This window comes from Mus caroli, chromosome 8 (genome assembly GCF_900094665.2).
Source record: "Mus caroli chromosome 8, CAROLI_EIJ_v1.1, whole genome shotgun sequence".
In the NCBI taxonomy this organism is placed as follows: Eukaryota; Metazoa; Chordata; class Mammalia; order Rodentia; family Muridae; genus Mus; species Mus caroli.
This window is the reverse complement of record NC_034577.1, coordinates 107,961,689-107,976,746: the sequence shown is the minus strand read 5'-3', so window position 1 is coordinate 107,976,746 and position 15,058 is coordinate 107,961,689. Positions and strand designations below refer to the sequence as shown.

The following is a 15,058-nucleotide window of genomic DNA, read 5'->3' as shown; positions in this document are numbered from 1 at the left end:
GAGAGAGAGAGAGAGAGAGAGAGAGAGAGAGAGAGAGAGAGAGAACAAATCTGTTGTTGAATCTTTGGTCAGTGGTATGGTAGGACAGCAACCAGCACTAAGACATCTTTACTAATTGGAGAAAGAGAACCAAATATTCATATGAAGTTATGCAATGTGTATTGTATTAGTTACCTCTCCATTGACGTGTTAAAAATACCACAATCCAAAGCACCGTAGGGGGATAAAACCGTTTATTTTAGTTTATTTTGGCGTATAGCTCCAGAGGGCTAAAGTTTATTATGGTGGGGAAGTCATGGAGGAGGAACAGGTTCAGGAAGCTAGCTGGTCACATGTTCAGCTGCACACAGGAAGTAGAAAGGGAGAACAGGAAGTGAGACAGGCCTACAGAGATCTCAGAGTCCATCGCTAGGTACACACTTCCTCTAGCTGCTAAAGGTTGCACAACGGCCTAGACCAGAAGCTCCAACTGGGAACCATGTGTTCAAATCTGAGATATTTCTTATTCAAACTACCACAGTGTATGAAGAGAACTATTATCTATAATGCAGAGACCTGAGGAAGCTGGTGGAGTGGTTCAAAGACCTAAGCGCCAGGAAGTCAGTGGCAAAGTGTCTGTTGTGTATCCAAAGGCCTGAGAACCAGGAGTGAAGAGGTGGGAAAAAAAATTGGTGTCTTAGCTGAAATAGTTGGTCAGTGCCAAGGTGCATTCAGCTCCTGCTGCTCTGTTATACTCAGCCCCACCCTCCTGTCTTAGTTTCCTTTTCCAATGCTATGATAAGATACTTTGATAAAAGCAACTTAAAAGAGAATGGTGCCACCCACAGTAGACAGGCCTTCCTACCTAGTTAATCTAGTTAAGATAGCCACCCAGAGGTATGCCCAGAGCCAGATACTAGTGATTCTAGATTTTGTCAAGCTGCCAACACTAGCCTGGAAGGATTAGAAGGTGCCTGTGCATCTAAGGCAGGGCAGGGCCATCTACCAAGTCCATTGATATAAATGCTATTCTCTTCTAGAAACATTTTCTCAGACATACCCTGTAATGATTTTGACCAAGGCCAAGTTAAGCATAAAATGTATCATCATACCAGGACACTTGTTGGTTGGTTAGGAGAGAAAGGCTTTGCTTTTCAGTAATATAACAGGCTCTATTAAAAACTTAAATCACATTTATTTGCTTTGCACACACACACACACACACACACGAATTGGCACACATGAGCACATTTCACAGTGCACAAGTAGTTGGATCTCTCTTTTTTGTCATGTTGATCCTGGGGATTTTGAACTCAGGTTGTCAGGCTTGGTGGCAAGCACCTTTACCTGCTTGATGGCCCCTACGACTTCTCTCAAGTAAAAAAGTCATCTGTTGGCAGTAATACCAGCCAGTTTATGCATTCTATCTCCTTTATAGCTTTAAATGTGCCTTTGTGGCTGGATTTTCTAGTTCTTTTTGCATCTAGTATTATTTTTCTTCTTTTCTCAGTCACAAAGTAACATTTTTCTTCAGGGCTTGGCTCGATTGTCAAAAGGAACATTCAACCCTTGGAATATTGTATGAGCCTTTTCTTGTCCCATAGTTCTACTTTTGATTATTATGGAGTCTTTCAAAGTCACATAAAAGTGAAACGTACGTAAACTCACAGGAGTCTGTTGTCCAGCTTCGACAAATAGTGTGTGCTTGCCAGACTGATTTTCTATTCCTCTCCCCCACGTCGACAAACACAGAAACACACAACACACACACACACACACACACACACACACACACACACACACATTCGAATACCCATGAACGCAATAGAAAATTGAAGAGCATTCTTTGGTCTTCACCACCTCCGGTCTCTGTGGCACTGAGTAGGGGTGGGCTCTTCTGCTTTGCCCTTGGCCTCCCGGACTCCACACTCTGAGTATTATTGCTGCCTGAGTGAGGTCACAGCTTAAGGCTACAGTCCATCATGGCGGGGAGGACATAGCAGCAGGTGCTAGAAGCAGCTGCTCACATTCTGTGAGCGGTTGGGAAATCCAGCTCTGGTCCCCAGCTCACTTTCCCCCTTTTATTCAGGCCAGGACTTCAGTGCATGGATGGCACTACCCACATTCAGGGCTGCTCTTCCCTCTTCAGTCAAACCTCTCTGGACAAGGCCTCACAGAAGGACACTCAGGTATGCTTCTGTGAGGTCATGGTGAGTCTAAATCCCATCCAGCTAGCAATCAGACTTTCCCATTACGTTTGCCGGACATACTTTCTTTTTCTAGGTCTTCTTTTGTGCGAGTCTCTCTCTAACCCCGTCTTCAAATAACAGAGCTCTTCAAGACTCAGGTCTAGCCTCTTTTCTCTCCTCATGTCTCTTTCCAGGACACCTCATCCACATTTGTAGCTTTATTATTTTGGAAATAACTCATAAGTGGATGACCCCAAATTTACTTTTCCATTCCAGAGTCCTCTTTTGGCTAGAGACCAGATTTCCAGCACCCCTATTTCATTTCTTGGGTTTTTCTTCAGCTACCTTCAAATAAACTCACAAGTCTGAAACCAAACTCATGTTCTATCTCTCTGCCTTGCTTCCTGCTGCTGAACTTGGATTCTTTCCTGTGTTTGTGATTTTTCAAACAGATGACATTCTATCTTATTGGCCAACCCATAGGCCTGAGGTCATTGCTGCCATTGCTCTGACTTCAGGCCCACAGAAGACAAACTCCTAAATTCTCTATAATCTCTACTCTTCTCTCTCTCTATCCTCAGCGCAGGAGTCTGTTCCATTCCTGCCATATTTTTTAAGTGGGGGGGGGGGTACAATTCTTCTCTGGGTCACTGCATCTGTTGAATTCCTGTTTCCCTCCTGAGCTCTCATATGCCCTCAGGGAAATTCCATCTCAGCCCCTGGTCTGTCCTCACCCTGAACTTCTCTGGCATAGCAGTGGAGGCAGTTATATAGCTAGATGATGGGTTATGCAATCCAACCTTTGCTCTCTGTGCTGTGTTTGTCCTGCCAGTTAAGGTGGAAACAGTTGGGAGGTTGATGAGAATTGCAGGAAGGTTTCTTGGCCACATGCCACACCTCATTGCGTAGGAATAGGGGTGACATCCTTGTCTGAGGGATGAGACAGAGACAGACACAGACAGAGACAGACAGAACAACAGAGTCAGAGATAGAGATAGAAAGACAGAGATAGACACACACACACACACACACACACACACAGACAGAGAGACACAAAGGGAGAACAACAGAGTCAGAGATAGAGACAGACACCGGGCAGACAGCTAGACAGACACACACACAGAAAGAGAGACAGACACAGACAGAGGGAGACAGAACAACAGAGTCAGAGAGATAGAGAGACAGAGACATACAGTAGACAGACAGACAGACAGACAGACACACACACACACACACACACACACGGGGTGGGGTGGGGGCTGAGTCTCTCATCTGTCTGCTAGTTGTTTCTGACATTGATGAGGAAAATGTTATTGGGATGCAGGATAAACGACCTCCTCATAGTAACCTCTGCCCTGTGTCCTAAGGGATCACTCTCTGTCTTACTTAACAAATCTAAAGTACATTTCCTTATTCATTTATTTATTTAGTATGTTGATGTGAGACAGAGACTGAGGAGAGGAGAGGAGAGAGGAGAGGAGAGGAGAGAGGAGAGGAGAGGAGAGGAGAGGAGAGGAGAGGAGAGGAAGGGAGAGAACAATTTACATGGTATTGGTTTTCTTCCTCTGCCCTGTGGATTTTAGGCATTGAATATTCAGGCCACCCAGGCTGTGTGGCAGGCACCTTTATGTGCTGAGCCATCTCCCTGCTCCTTCTACTTTCTTAGGAGCCTTTGGTTTTTCTTCTTCAGCATCTGCCCACAAATGCCAAAGACCCATATTTTAAATTGTTGTTGTCCTCCAAATTTCCCTTCCTGCCGTGCGTTTCCCCAGGGTGAGTAGGAAGACCGCAGAGGTTGTCTCTCACCAAGGAAGGGCTCGGCTTCCTTACTCAGCTGTGAGGAGAGGTAGAGATGTAGAGGACCCTGCCTGGATCTGAGGAAACTGGGGTGGAACCCCGGCTATGGCATACTAGGTGGTATCCTCGCAGGTCTCAGCTGACTCTGGGCCCCATGAGAATTGAGGCGCTAGGGTTCTCCCTATGGCCTGGTTGTGCTGAGAGTATAGGTCAGTTTTTCCTTGGTAAATAATTGTTAAATATGGCAAAGAGCTAAACTCTTTAATCCATTGAGGGTTAATTTGTGTGTGTGCTGTGATTGATAAAATTGGCCTGATTTCTTTTCACAAGTGACCAGTCAGTACCCTCAGAGCAAATGCTGAATTCTTCTTTTTCTTTTCCTTATTGACTTGAGACAGGACAGTTGCAATACACTGTGTGTGTGTGTGTGTGTGTGTGTGTATGTTCACACGTGACGGTTGCTGTTTTGAGCCTTTTGGATTTTGTTACTTATTCATTGCCTTGAATTCTGTTTGATTTCACCGCAATCCTCAGTCTGTTTGGCAGTCTTTATCACCCTGTAGGTGTTTACTTTAAAAAAATTATGTGTATGAGTGCCCTGTCTTCATGCACACCAGAAGAGGGCATCAGATCCCATTACAGATGGCTGTGAGCCACCATGTGGTTGCTGGGAATTGAACTCAGGATCTCTGGAAGAGCAGTCAGTGCTCTTAACCGCTGAGCCATCTCTCCAGCCCCAGGTGTTTACTTTTTTGTTTGATGTCAGGGTTCAAACCCAGGGCCATGCGAATGCTAAGGAATTCTTCCACTGATCTACACCCCCCAAGTTCCAGACTGTTCTTCAGTATGTTTTCTTTCTCTTGTTTGAGGCAAGATCCCATGTAGACTAAGCTGGCCTCAAACTTGTACAGCTGAGGGTGTCCTCTAACTCCTGATCCTCCTGCCTCCACCTGCCCAGGGCTGGGAACACAGGCATTCACCATCATACCCAACTGTTGGTGACAGTTTTTCAATAGCCAACAAATTTCCTTTTGAAAACATTTCAGAAACTGAGTGTACGGGATTGTTTTGCCTGCATGTCTGTATGTCTACGCACCGCATGCATTCAGTGCCCTTGGAGGACAGAAGAGGGTGTCAGATTCCGGGAGAGACTGATATTAGAAATGATTAGATATTAGATGATTGTAAGCCACCGTGTAGGTGCTGGGAATTGAGCTAGGATCTCCGAGAAGAGCAGCCAGTGCTCTTAACTGCTGAGCCCTCTCTCTAGCCCCAACTTTCCTTTTGAAATAAAAAGATTTTTTGCAGTTGTAACTCGGAGCACAAATTGCAGAGTAGTGAGGTGTTGGGTTCTGTGAACACACTCGGCTTCATTTACACAGCAGTGTTGTTTATGTTCGTTCCCGATTGTGGTTTTCTATTTTGAAATTAAAGATGTCATCATTTCAAACGTAGCTGTTATGGGTGTGCCTAGCTCACAGTCCCCTGTGTAACCCTTTACCCTTGAGCTGGAGGAAGCTGAGCAGCGCGTCCCCCAGTCACGTGGACCAGACCTCTGGGTACCAGAAGCTGAGCAGCGCTTCCCCTGGATCACGTGCTTTAGACCTCTGGGTACCACGTTATAGTCTCTGGTGTGTGGCCTTCTTCCCCACTGATAATTTCAGAATTTCCTCAGCCATGCACACTCATTTATCACTCCGACCAACCGTACAATTACCCTGTCAGATTCTGTAAGCACAATCCCGTGGTATTTTGACTAGAATCAAATTGCATTTAAGGATTAATTTTAGTCCTTTTTGATGCTGAGTATTTTCCTTTCTCATTCATTCATTCATTCATTCATTCATTCATTCACTTTATATTTCAGTTGCAGCCCCCCTCCTTCCAGTCACCCTCCCCCAAGACAGCCTTATCCCCCATGCCTCCTCCTCTCCTCCCCTGGGTACCCACCCACCATGTCACATTAAGTCTCTGCAGGACTAGACATATCCTCTCCCACCGAGATGAGACAAGGCAGCCCAGTTAGGGGAACAGGAGCCACAGGCAGCCAACAGAGTCAGGGACAGCCCCTACCCCAGATGTTGGTCAACCCTTTTGAAGACCAACCTGCAAATCTGCTACATATGTGTGAGGAACCTAGGTCCAGCCCATGTTTGCTCTTTGGGTGGTGGTTCAGTCTCTGGGAGGCTAAAGGGTCCAGGTTAGTTGCCTCTGTTGGTCTTCTTGTGGAGTCTCTATCTCCTGTGAATTCCTCAGTCCTTCCCGCAACTCTTCCACAAGACTCCCTGAGCTCCATCTAACATTTGGCTGTGGGTCTCTGCATCTGTTTCAATCAGCTCCTGGGTGGACCCTCTCAGAGGACAGTGATGCTGGACTTCTGTCTATAATCATAGCATAGCATCATTAATACTGTCAGGGATTGGTTCTTGCCCACGGGATGGGTCTCAAGTTGGGCCAGTCATTGGTTGGCCATGAAGTGTACTACAGAGCAACAGTAATAAAAACTGCATGGTATTGGCATACAGACAGGTTGATCAGTGGGAAAAAATTGAAGACCCAGAAATAAACCCACACACCCTCAGACACACAACCAAACTTTTGTAAAAGTTTGTAAAAGTTGTAAAAGTTTGGTTGTAGACAGGAAAAAAAAATTGGGTTGAAGTTTTTGTGGGAGTCAGCTAGACTCACCCTCATAGACTCCCTGGAGCCGCCCCCATCCCAGGTCCCTGACATATATCCTAGAGGTGTCTCCCTAGACCCAACTTCCTCCTCTGCTACCCTCCCCGTCCCTTTCCCATTCAGTTCTGATGACAATTTTATTTTCCATCCTGAGTGAGATTGAAATATCCTCTCTTGAGCTCTCTGTTGAGAGCTTTTGGTGCCACTTCTAGGAATTTGTCATTTGTCATTGGGCTCGGACAAGGAAGTAGGCTCAGATAAGAATATCAGAAACAGTGACCATTGGGGCTTTGTCTACTGCTTTGCTTAATTACTGTCTTGTGTGATCTCCTTGTTTACCACTTCCCTTGACTCCTTTGTCTTTGATCTAAGAACTGACCATGTATTTTTGATGCACCTAGGATGATATAAAAGCAGGCTGGAGAGACATAGAGCTGCGTCAGCCTCAGCTCTGATGGAGTCAGGCTATCATTTTGTCTAATTGGTTTTCTTTTTCAATCCTCACTCCCTCCCTTGAGACCCTGTTGGCTGACTAAGCTGTCTTGGTTGACTCTTTTTGTTATTTTAACTCTTTAGGGTCTGTGGATTGTACTGTGATTATCCTGTAATTTATACCCACTTATACCCAGTTATAAGTGAGTGCATACCATGTGAGTCCTTTTGGGTCTGGTTACCTCACTCAGGATGATATTTTCTATTTCCATCCATTTGCCTGCGAAATTCGTGATGTCTTTCTTTTTAATGGCCGAGTGGTGTTCCACTGTGTAAATGAACCCCATTTTCTTGATCCATTCTTCGGTTGAGGAACATCTAGGTTGTGTCCAGCTTCAGGCTGTTATAAACAAAGCTGCTATGAACATGGTGCAGTACATGTCCTTGTGGTATGGTAGAGCATCTCTTGGGTGTATACCCAGGAGTAGTATAGCTGAGTCTTGAAAGAGAACTGTACCCAATTTTCTGAGAAACTGCCAGATTGATTTCCAAAGTGATTGTACAAGTTTGTACTCCCACCAGAAACGGAAGACTGTTCCTTTGGTTCCACATTCTTGCCAGCATGAGATGTCACTTGAGTTTTTTGATCTTAGTCAATCTGATGAGTAGAAGATGGAATCTCGGGGTCATTTTGATTTACAGTTCCCTGATGAATAAGGATGTTGAACATTTCTTTAGGTGCTTCTGGACCATTCAAGATTCCTCTGTTGAGAATTCTCTGTTTAGCTCTGTACCCCATTTTTAAATTAGGTTATTTAATTTGTTGGTGTCTAACTTCTTGAGTTCTTTATATCTTTTGGATATTAGCCTTCTGTTGGATGTAAGGTTTGTGAAGACCTTTTCCCATTTTGTAGGCTGCCATTTTGTCCTATTGACAGTGTCCTTAGCCTTATATAAGCTTTTCAGTTTCATGAGATCCCATTTTTTAATTGTTGAACTTAGCGCCCGAGCTGTAAGTGTTCTGTTCAGCACGTTGTTTTCTGGACCAATTCTATCAAGGATATGAGTCACTTCCTTTTTTATTAGATTTAGTTTTCCAGTTTTATGTTGAGGTCTTTGATCCACTTGGACTTGAGTTTTGTGAAGGGTGATAGATATGGATCTGTTTGCATCCTTCTATGTGCAGACATCCAGTTAGACCAGTACCCTGTGTTGAAGATGCTTTCTTTTTTCCACTGTATGGTTTTGGCTTCTTTGTCAAAAATCATGTGTCTGAGGGTGTGTGGGTTTATTTCTGGGTCTTCAATTTTTTCCCACTGATCAACCTGTCTGTATGCCAATACCATGCAGTTTTTTATTACTGTTGCTCTGTAGTACACTTCAGATCAGGGACGGTGATACCTCCAGAAGTTATTTTATTGCATAGGGTTGTTTTAGCTGTGCTGCTTTTCTTCCATATGAAGTTGAGAATTGCTCACTCAGAGTTTTTAAGAATTATGTTGGAATTTTGATGGGAATTACATTGATTCTGTAGACTGCCTTTGGTAAGATGGCCATTTTTACTATGTTAATCCGACTAATCCATGAGCATGGGAGAGATTTCCATCTTCTCAGATCTTCTTTAATTTCTTTCTTCAGAGATTCGAAGTTCTTGTCATACATGTCTTTCACTTGCTTGATTAGAGTTACACCGAGAAATATTATTTGTGGTATTGGTTCCCTGATTTCTTTCTCAGCCCATTGATCATTTGTGTAAAGGAGGGCTACTGATTTTTTTTTAAAAAGATTTATTTATTTTATTTATATGAATACACTGTAGCTGTCTTCATGCACAACAGAAGAGGGCATCGGATACCATTACAGATGGTTGTGAGCCACCATGTGGTTGCTGGGAATTGAACTTAGGACCTCTGGAAGAGCAGTCAGTGCTCTTAATTGCTGAGAAATCTCTTCAGCCCCCTACTGATTTTTTTGAGTTAATTTTGTATTCAGCCAGTTTGAAGAATACAATAGGGTTTTGTAAAAGTTTGGTTGTCTTTGATGTAGCATAGTAACCATTTTAAACTTCACTGGTTTTGTGTGTGTGTGTGTGTGTTTCTCTCCTCTGTCCCTTCATTCCCCCCCTTCTTTTTCCTCCCTCCCTTCTCTTTCCACGGTTGATTTCAAAGTTAGTCACATGTGCCAAAAGTGCACCGTCAACCACTTGTATAGTCCATTCTTACCTCTGAGGCTACACAGGTGTAGGTCTGAGGACAACCTTGGGAATTTCACCTCAGCAATTCTCTACTTTAGATTTTTTTTATGGGGGGGTTCCAGACAGGGTTTCTCCGTTTAGCCCTGGCTGTCCTAGAACTCACTTTGTAGACCAGGCTGGCCTCGAATTACTAGTTTTTTGAGACAAGGTCTTCCACTGCACCCATAGTGTGCCGAGTAGGCTGGGCTGATTGGGCAGCAAGCTCTAATCCTCCTGCCTCTGTCTCTGTCTCAGTTTTGGTCTCTACCTCCCCATGGAGTTTGGACCATAACCCTCAGCCTTCATACTTGCATGACCAGCTGAATTATCTCACTAGTGCCCTACTTTATTCATTTATTACAATTTAAAATGATGCCTTTACTTTCAGTTTTTAATGTGTATGAATATTTTGCCAGCATGCAGTATGTGCACCGCCTATGTGTGTGGTGGCCCCAGAAGGGCTGAGAGTCACCTTATGGGTGCTGGGAATAGAACCCAGGTTCTCTGAAAGGATAGCAAGTGCTCGTAACTGCTGACCCATCTCTCCAGACCCTCGAAGAGCTTTTTGTTCCATATCTTCTTTAGTGATAACAATTTATCCATATATCTTTTCTAAAGGATTTCTAGTTTTAGTGTATGGACTTACGGCTTTAATTCATCGTGAGGTAAATATTGAATATTTGTGGACTCAGCAGATCATTTTGGAGAGTTCTGTTATTTCAACAATGTTATCTTCTAATCCATGAACATGGGATACTTTGCATTTTTTAAAAAATGTTATCTGTGGTGGTTTAAATATACTTGGCCCAGGGAGTGGCACTGTTTGGAGGTGGCCTTGTTGGAGTAGGAGTGGCCTTGTTGGAGAAAGTGGGTCTCTATGGGCATGGACTTTAAGACCCTGTCCTAGCTTCCTGGAAGCCAGTCTTCTCCTAGTGGCCTTCAGTTAAAGATGTAGAACTCCCAGCTCCTCCTGCACTGTGCCTGCCTGGACGCTGCCATGCTCCTGCCTTGATGATAATGGACTGGACCTCTGAATCTGTAAGCCAGCCCCAATGAAATGTCCTTATAAGAGTTGCCTTGGTCATGGTGCCTGTTCAAAACAGTAAAACCCTAACTAAAACATTATCACATTTGTTTATTTATTGGCTGTATGTTTGCATGGCGTGAGTGAGTGTGTGTCTGTGTGTGTGTGTGTGTGCATGCCTGTGCCACTGGACATGTATGTACGTCGAAGGACAACTTATAAGAGGTAGTTCATTTTCTCTTCCCACTGTGTGGATTGTAGGATCAAACTCAGGTTATCAGGCTTGGTGGCAGTCGTCACTATCTCCTGACCTATCTTGTAGCACCCCTTTCTATTTTTAAGGTACTATTTATATTTCTTTCAGGAGCACTTTATAGCTTTTGTTTGTTTTCTGAGATAGGGTCTCAGTATTTAGCCTTGGCTGGCCTGGAACTCATTATGTAAACCAGGCTGTCCTTGAACTCATAGAGAACCAATACCTCTGCCTCTTAAGCAGTAAAATTAATCGCACACATGATTCCAGTATGTATGACTATATGAGGCCAGATTGCCGTGGGACTGGAGGAGCCAGTCTGGAGCAAGAGTGAGGCCAAGATGTGTCTAAACCCCAACATCTCATCCTGAGACCGGCCGGAGTAGGGCTGTTTTCCTCCCGGCTCTGGGCCTGCATGTTCCAGTCCATGTTGCCTTACAACCCCCACCTCTACCACCCTTGAGGTAGTCACATAGCCTGGTGGCCAGATTACAGTTTAAACTTCCTCTCTCCCTGAAAGGACGTGGCCAGCGAGCACCTGAAATTCCTCTTCATGCAAATGAAACACCCCCCCACCCCAGGACCTTGGCACCAGAAATAATATATCCTTAGCCCCCCCCAAACCTCTACCTACTCCCCAAGGTTTATATAGCCCTCGTTATCCCCGATAAGAGAGAGCTGTCTCACTGAAATCCGTCTCCAGAGAAGGCTGTTTCTCCCACACTCATGCCTGACTGAGTTCCTGTCTCACCCACTTGTCTGACTAAGCAGTCTTCTTTCCAGTCAGGCCTGGTGCAGCAATGGTCCCTGGATACCCTGAGGGCAGAAGTAGATTCTGGCTGGCATGGCTGTCTTGTAGGTTTTAGTACACATCTTGCATCTCCTTGGCCAAGGTTATTCGTATCCGTCTTACTCCTTTTGATGCTATTGTACTTAGAACAGTTTTCTTAATTCCCTCCCTGTATTGTCCATTGCTACTGTAGAAATAACTGGCTGTTCTCATGAATTGGTCAGCAACTTTGTTGAATTATTCAAATGGTTTCTTGTGGTTTTCTTTACATGTAGTCATGTAATAGTCTCATTTCTTTTAAGTTATCAGTTATTATTTTGTAGGTCTGCATGTTTTACCTATATGTATATCTGTGTTCCACGTGCATGCAGCGAGCGCCCTTGGGGGTCAGAAGAGGGCACAGTTTCCCCTGGAAGTGGGGTTACAGATAGTTTTGAGCTGCCATGTGGGTACTGGGGGTTGAACCCTAGTCCCCTGAAAGAACAGCCAGTGCTCTTAATCACTGCTTCTCCACTCCGCTCATTTCTTCCTTTGAAATGAAGAAGATTTTATTCCTCCTTTTTCTTTGTTCTGGATAGGACATTAAGCACAGTGGATTAGAAATGGGAAAAGCAACGATATCTTCAGCATTTCATCCGGTGGGGCGTTAGTTAGAGATTCATAAACGCTCTTACGCACAATGAGAAAGTTCTTTTCTATTTTTTACTTTGTTGAAACTTTTTTCCTGAAAGTCTGCTGGAGTTTGCTAAACATTTCTCTACATAAATTCACATGGCCTTGTAGAGACTTATTTATTTGTTTATTTGTTTTGTTTTGTTTTCACACAGGGTTTCTCTGTGTAGTTCTGGCTGTCCTGGAACTTGTTCTGTAGACCAGGCTAGACATGAACTCACAGAGATCTGTATATTATATTATATTATATTATATTATATTATATTATATTATATTTTTGTTTACTGGTCTATCTTCACATTCTTGGGATGAATCCATTATGCTTATGGTATATAGTGTTTGATTTTATTTTGGGGGTTTTAAAGACAGTGTTTGTCTGTGTAGCCCCTGATGTCCTGGAACTTGCTTTGTAGATCACACTGGGGTTGCACTCACAGAGATCTGCCTGCCTCTGCCTTTCTCATGCTGGGATTAAAGGTGTGTGGAACCTCACCTGGCCTTTATTTTTTATTTTTAAGACAAGATCTAACTATGTTGCCCGGGTTTGTTTCTAAGTTAAAGAATCCCTGCTTCTACCTGTGAGTGTGGGTAAGCTGATGTCGCAGAGTTCCTGACCTCCCTCCTCTGCTCTAACACACCTACCTCAGGAAGGTCAGTATTCATCCTCAATGTTGTTTACACCTCTATTCAGTGATCTCTGGAGCCCCCGGGTTCAGAGTTCAGTGTGGCTTCTCTTCCACTCTACTTTTCTAATTAAGTGTGTGTGTGTGTGTGTATATATGTGTGTATGTGTGTGTGTACACACACATACACATATATAAAACATATTATATATTTATATATTATATACTAATTAATATATGTTATGTACATTATATATAAAATATATACATCATATATACTAATTTATATATTTTATGTTATATATAGTACATAGAACACACACATATATATATAATAATTTACATATTATATGTTATATATATTATGTTATATAATATATATTGTATAAAAATTTTTATTAGATATTTCCTTTATTTACCTTTATTTACCTTTCTTTCTTTCTTTCTTTCTTTCTTTCTTTCTTTCTTTCTTTCTTTCTTTCTTTCTGATATTTTCTTTATTTACATTTCAAGTGTTATCCCCTTTCCTAGTTTCCCCTACGAAAATCCCCTATCCCCTCCCTCCTCCCCTGCTCCCCAACCCACTCACTCCCATTCCTGGTCCTGGCATTCCCCTATATTGGGGCATAGAGCCTTCACAGGACCAAGGGCCTCTCCTCCCATTAATGACCAACTAGGCCATCCTCTGCTACATATATAGCTAGAACTACAAGTTCTACCATGTGTTTTCTTTGATTGGTGGTATAGTTCCAAGGATCTCGGGGGGGGGGTACTGGTTAGTTCATATTGATGTTCCTCCTAGGGGGCTTCAGACCCCTTCAGCTCCCTGGGTATTTCTCTGGCTCCTTCATTGGGGACCTTGTGCTCAGTCCAGTGAATGACTGTGAGCATCCACTTCTGCATTTGCCAGGTACTGGCAGAGCCTTGCAGGAGACAGCTATATCAGGCTCCTGTAAGCAGGCTCTTGTTGGCATCTGCCTAGTGTCTGGCTTTGGTGGTTGTTTATAGGATGGATCCCCAGGTGGGATAGTCTCTGGATGGTCATTCCTTCAGGCTTTGCTCCGAACTTTGTCTCTGTAACTCCTTCCATGGGTATTTTGTTCCCATTCTAAGAAGGAACGAAGTATCCATACTTTGGTCTTCCTTCTTCTTGAATTTCATGTGTTTTGCAAATTGTATCTTGGGTATTCTAAGTTTCTGGGCTAATATGTTATTATGTACATTATTTTATATAAAACATATATTGTATAAAACATTTTATACATACATATATAAAAAATATTTTAGTAAAACTTTTTTTTTTTACTACAGGATTTTAACTGAATGATACTTGTATCTTGTGTTAAGGTGACAGTGGATGTGGAGAATATTAGTGAGCCAAGGTCTTTCAATGTATGTACAAATTAAAAAAAATCATCTATTTATGGTTTATGCAACAAAGTAGGCAACAGTCCCATTTATTGACTTATAATAACAGCCCAGGAGTAAATCTGAGAGAAGAAACAAACAAGGAGGTCAAGGTGAGTTGTATTAACTAGGGAAAGTAAAACATAAATTCAGAGTGTATGAAATAGCCCTGAGCTGGAGGGTGTTGTCAAATAGATGCTGCCTTAGCTTTAGCTGTCAACTTGACCCAGTCCTGTGTCATCTGGAAAGAGGGAATTGTCTGGATCAGACTGGCCATGGACGTGTCTGTGAGACATTTTCTTACTTGTTAATGGATATTAACAAGTGTTAATTAACCCACTGTGGGCAGAGCTATCCCTGGGCAGCTGGGCTTGGGTTGAACAAGGCAGTGGAACAAGCCAATAAGCAGTGTTCTTTCATGGTTTCTGCTTCAAGGTCTTGCTCTAAGTTCCAGTCTTGGCTTCTTCACTCAGTGACAGACTCTAAACCCGTAAGATGAAATGAACTCTTTCTCCTCAAGTTGTTCTTGGTCAGGACGTTTATCATAGTAACACAGAACGTAAAGTAGAACAGGTGTGTGGAGGCTTGGGAAGGTACAGAGAGGCTACATCTATACAGCCACAGAGGAGCCTGGAAATCTGTCTAAAGAACAGAGAAAGAGGATCAAGAAAAGTAGATGGCCCCGCAGCCGGGGGTCTTCATTTCTGTGAAGAGTGGTCCACAGCATTGAAAATTGCAGGAAATCTAACAAGGCCAGGCTTGAACTGTGACCTTTGTACTGGGTTGCAAGAAGGATCTTGTTTTTCTTCGTGGGAGTAGTTATTGGGAGAGCTGGAAGTCACAGTGAATCATTTGATTGTCCAGAAGAACAGGTGTGAAGGTCACGAGAGCAGGCATTTCCTGCTACCCCTTCCCCCGCAAGGGAACCTCTTACACAGACTTCTGGGATATTTACTCCTGAAGATCTTCTTCAATTCTTC

The 15,058-nt window shown here is 43.2% G+C and overlaps 1 long non-coding RNA gene across 1 annotated transcript in view; it reads left to right on the top strand.

The window, feature by feature from the left end:
* The window catches only part of LOC110299596, an 18,617-nt gene extending 4,574 nt beyond the window's left edge, over nt 1-14,043 (top strand). The window contains exon 4 of the long non-coding RNA XR_002378489.1: nt 13,983-14,043. This is a non-coding gene — a long non-coding RNA (uncharacterized LOC110299596). The remainder of the gene's footprint in view (nt 1-13,982) is intronic.
* The last annotated feature ends 1,015 nt before the right edge of the window (nt 14,044-15,058 follow it).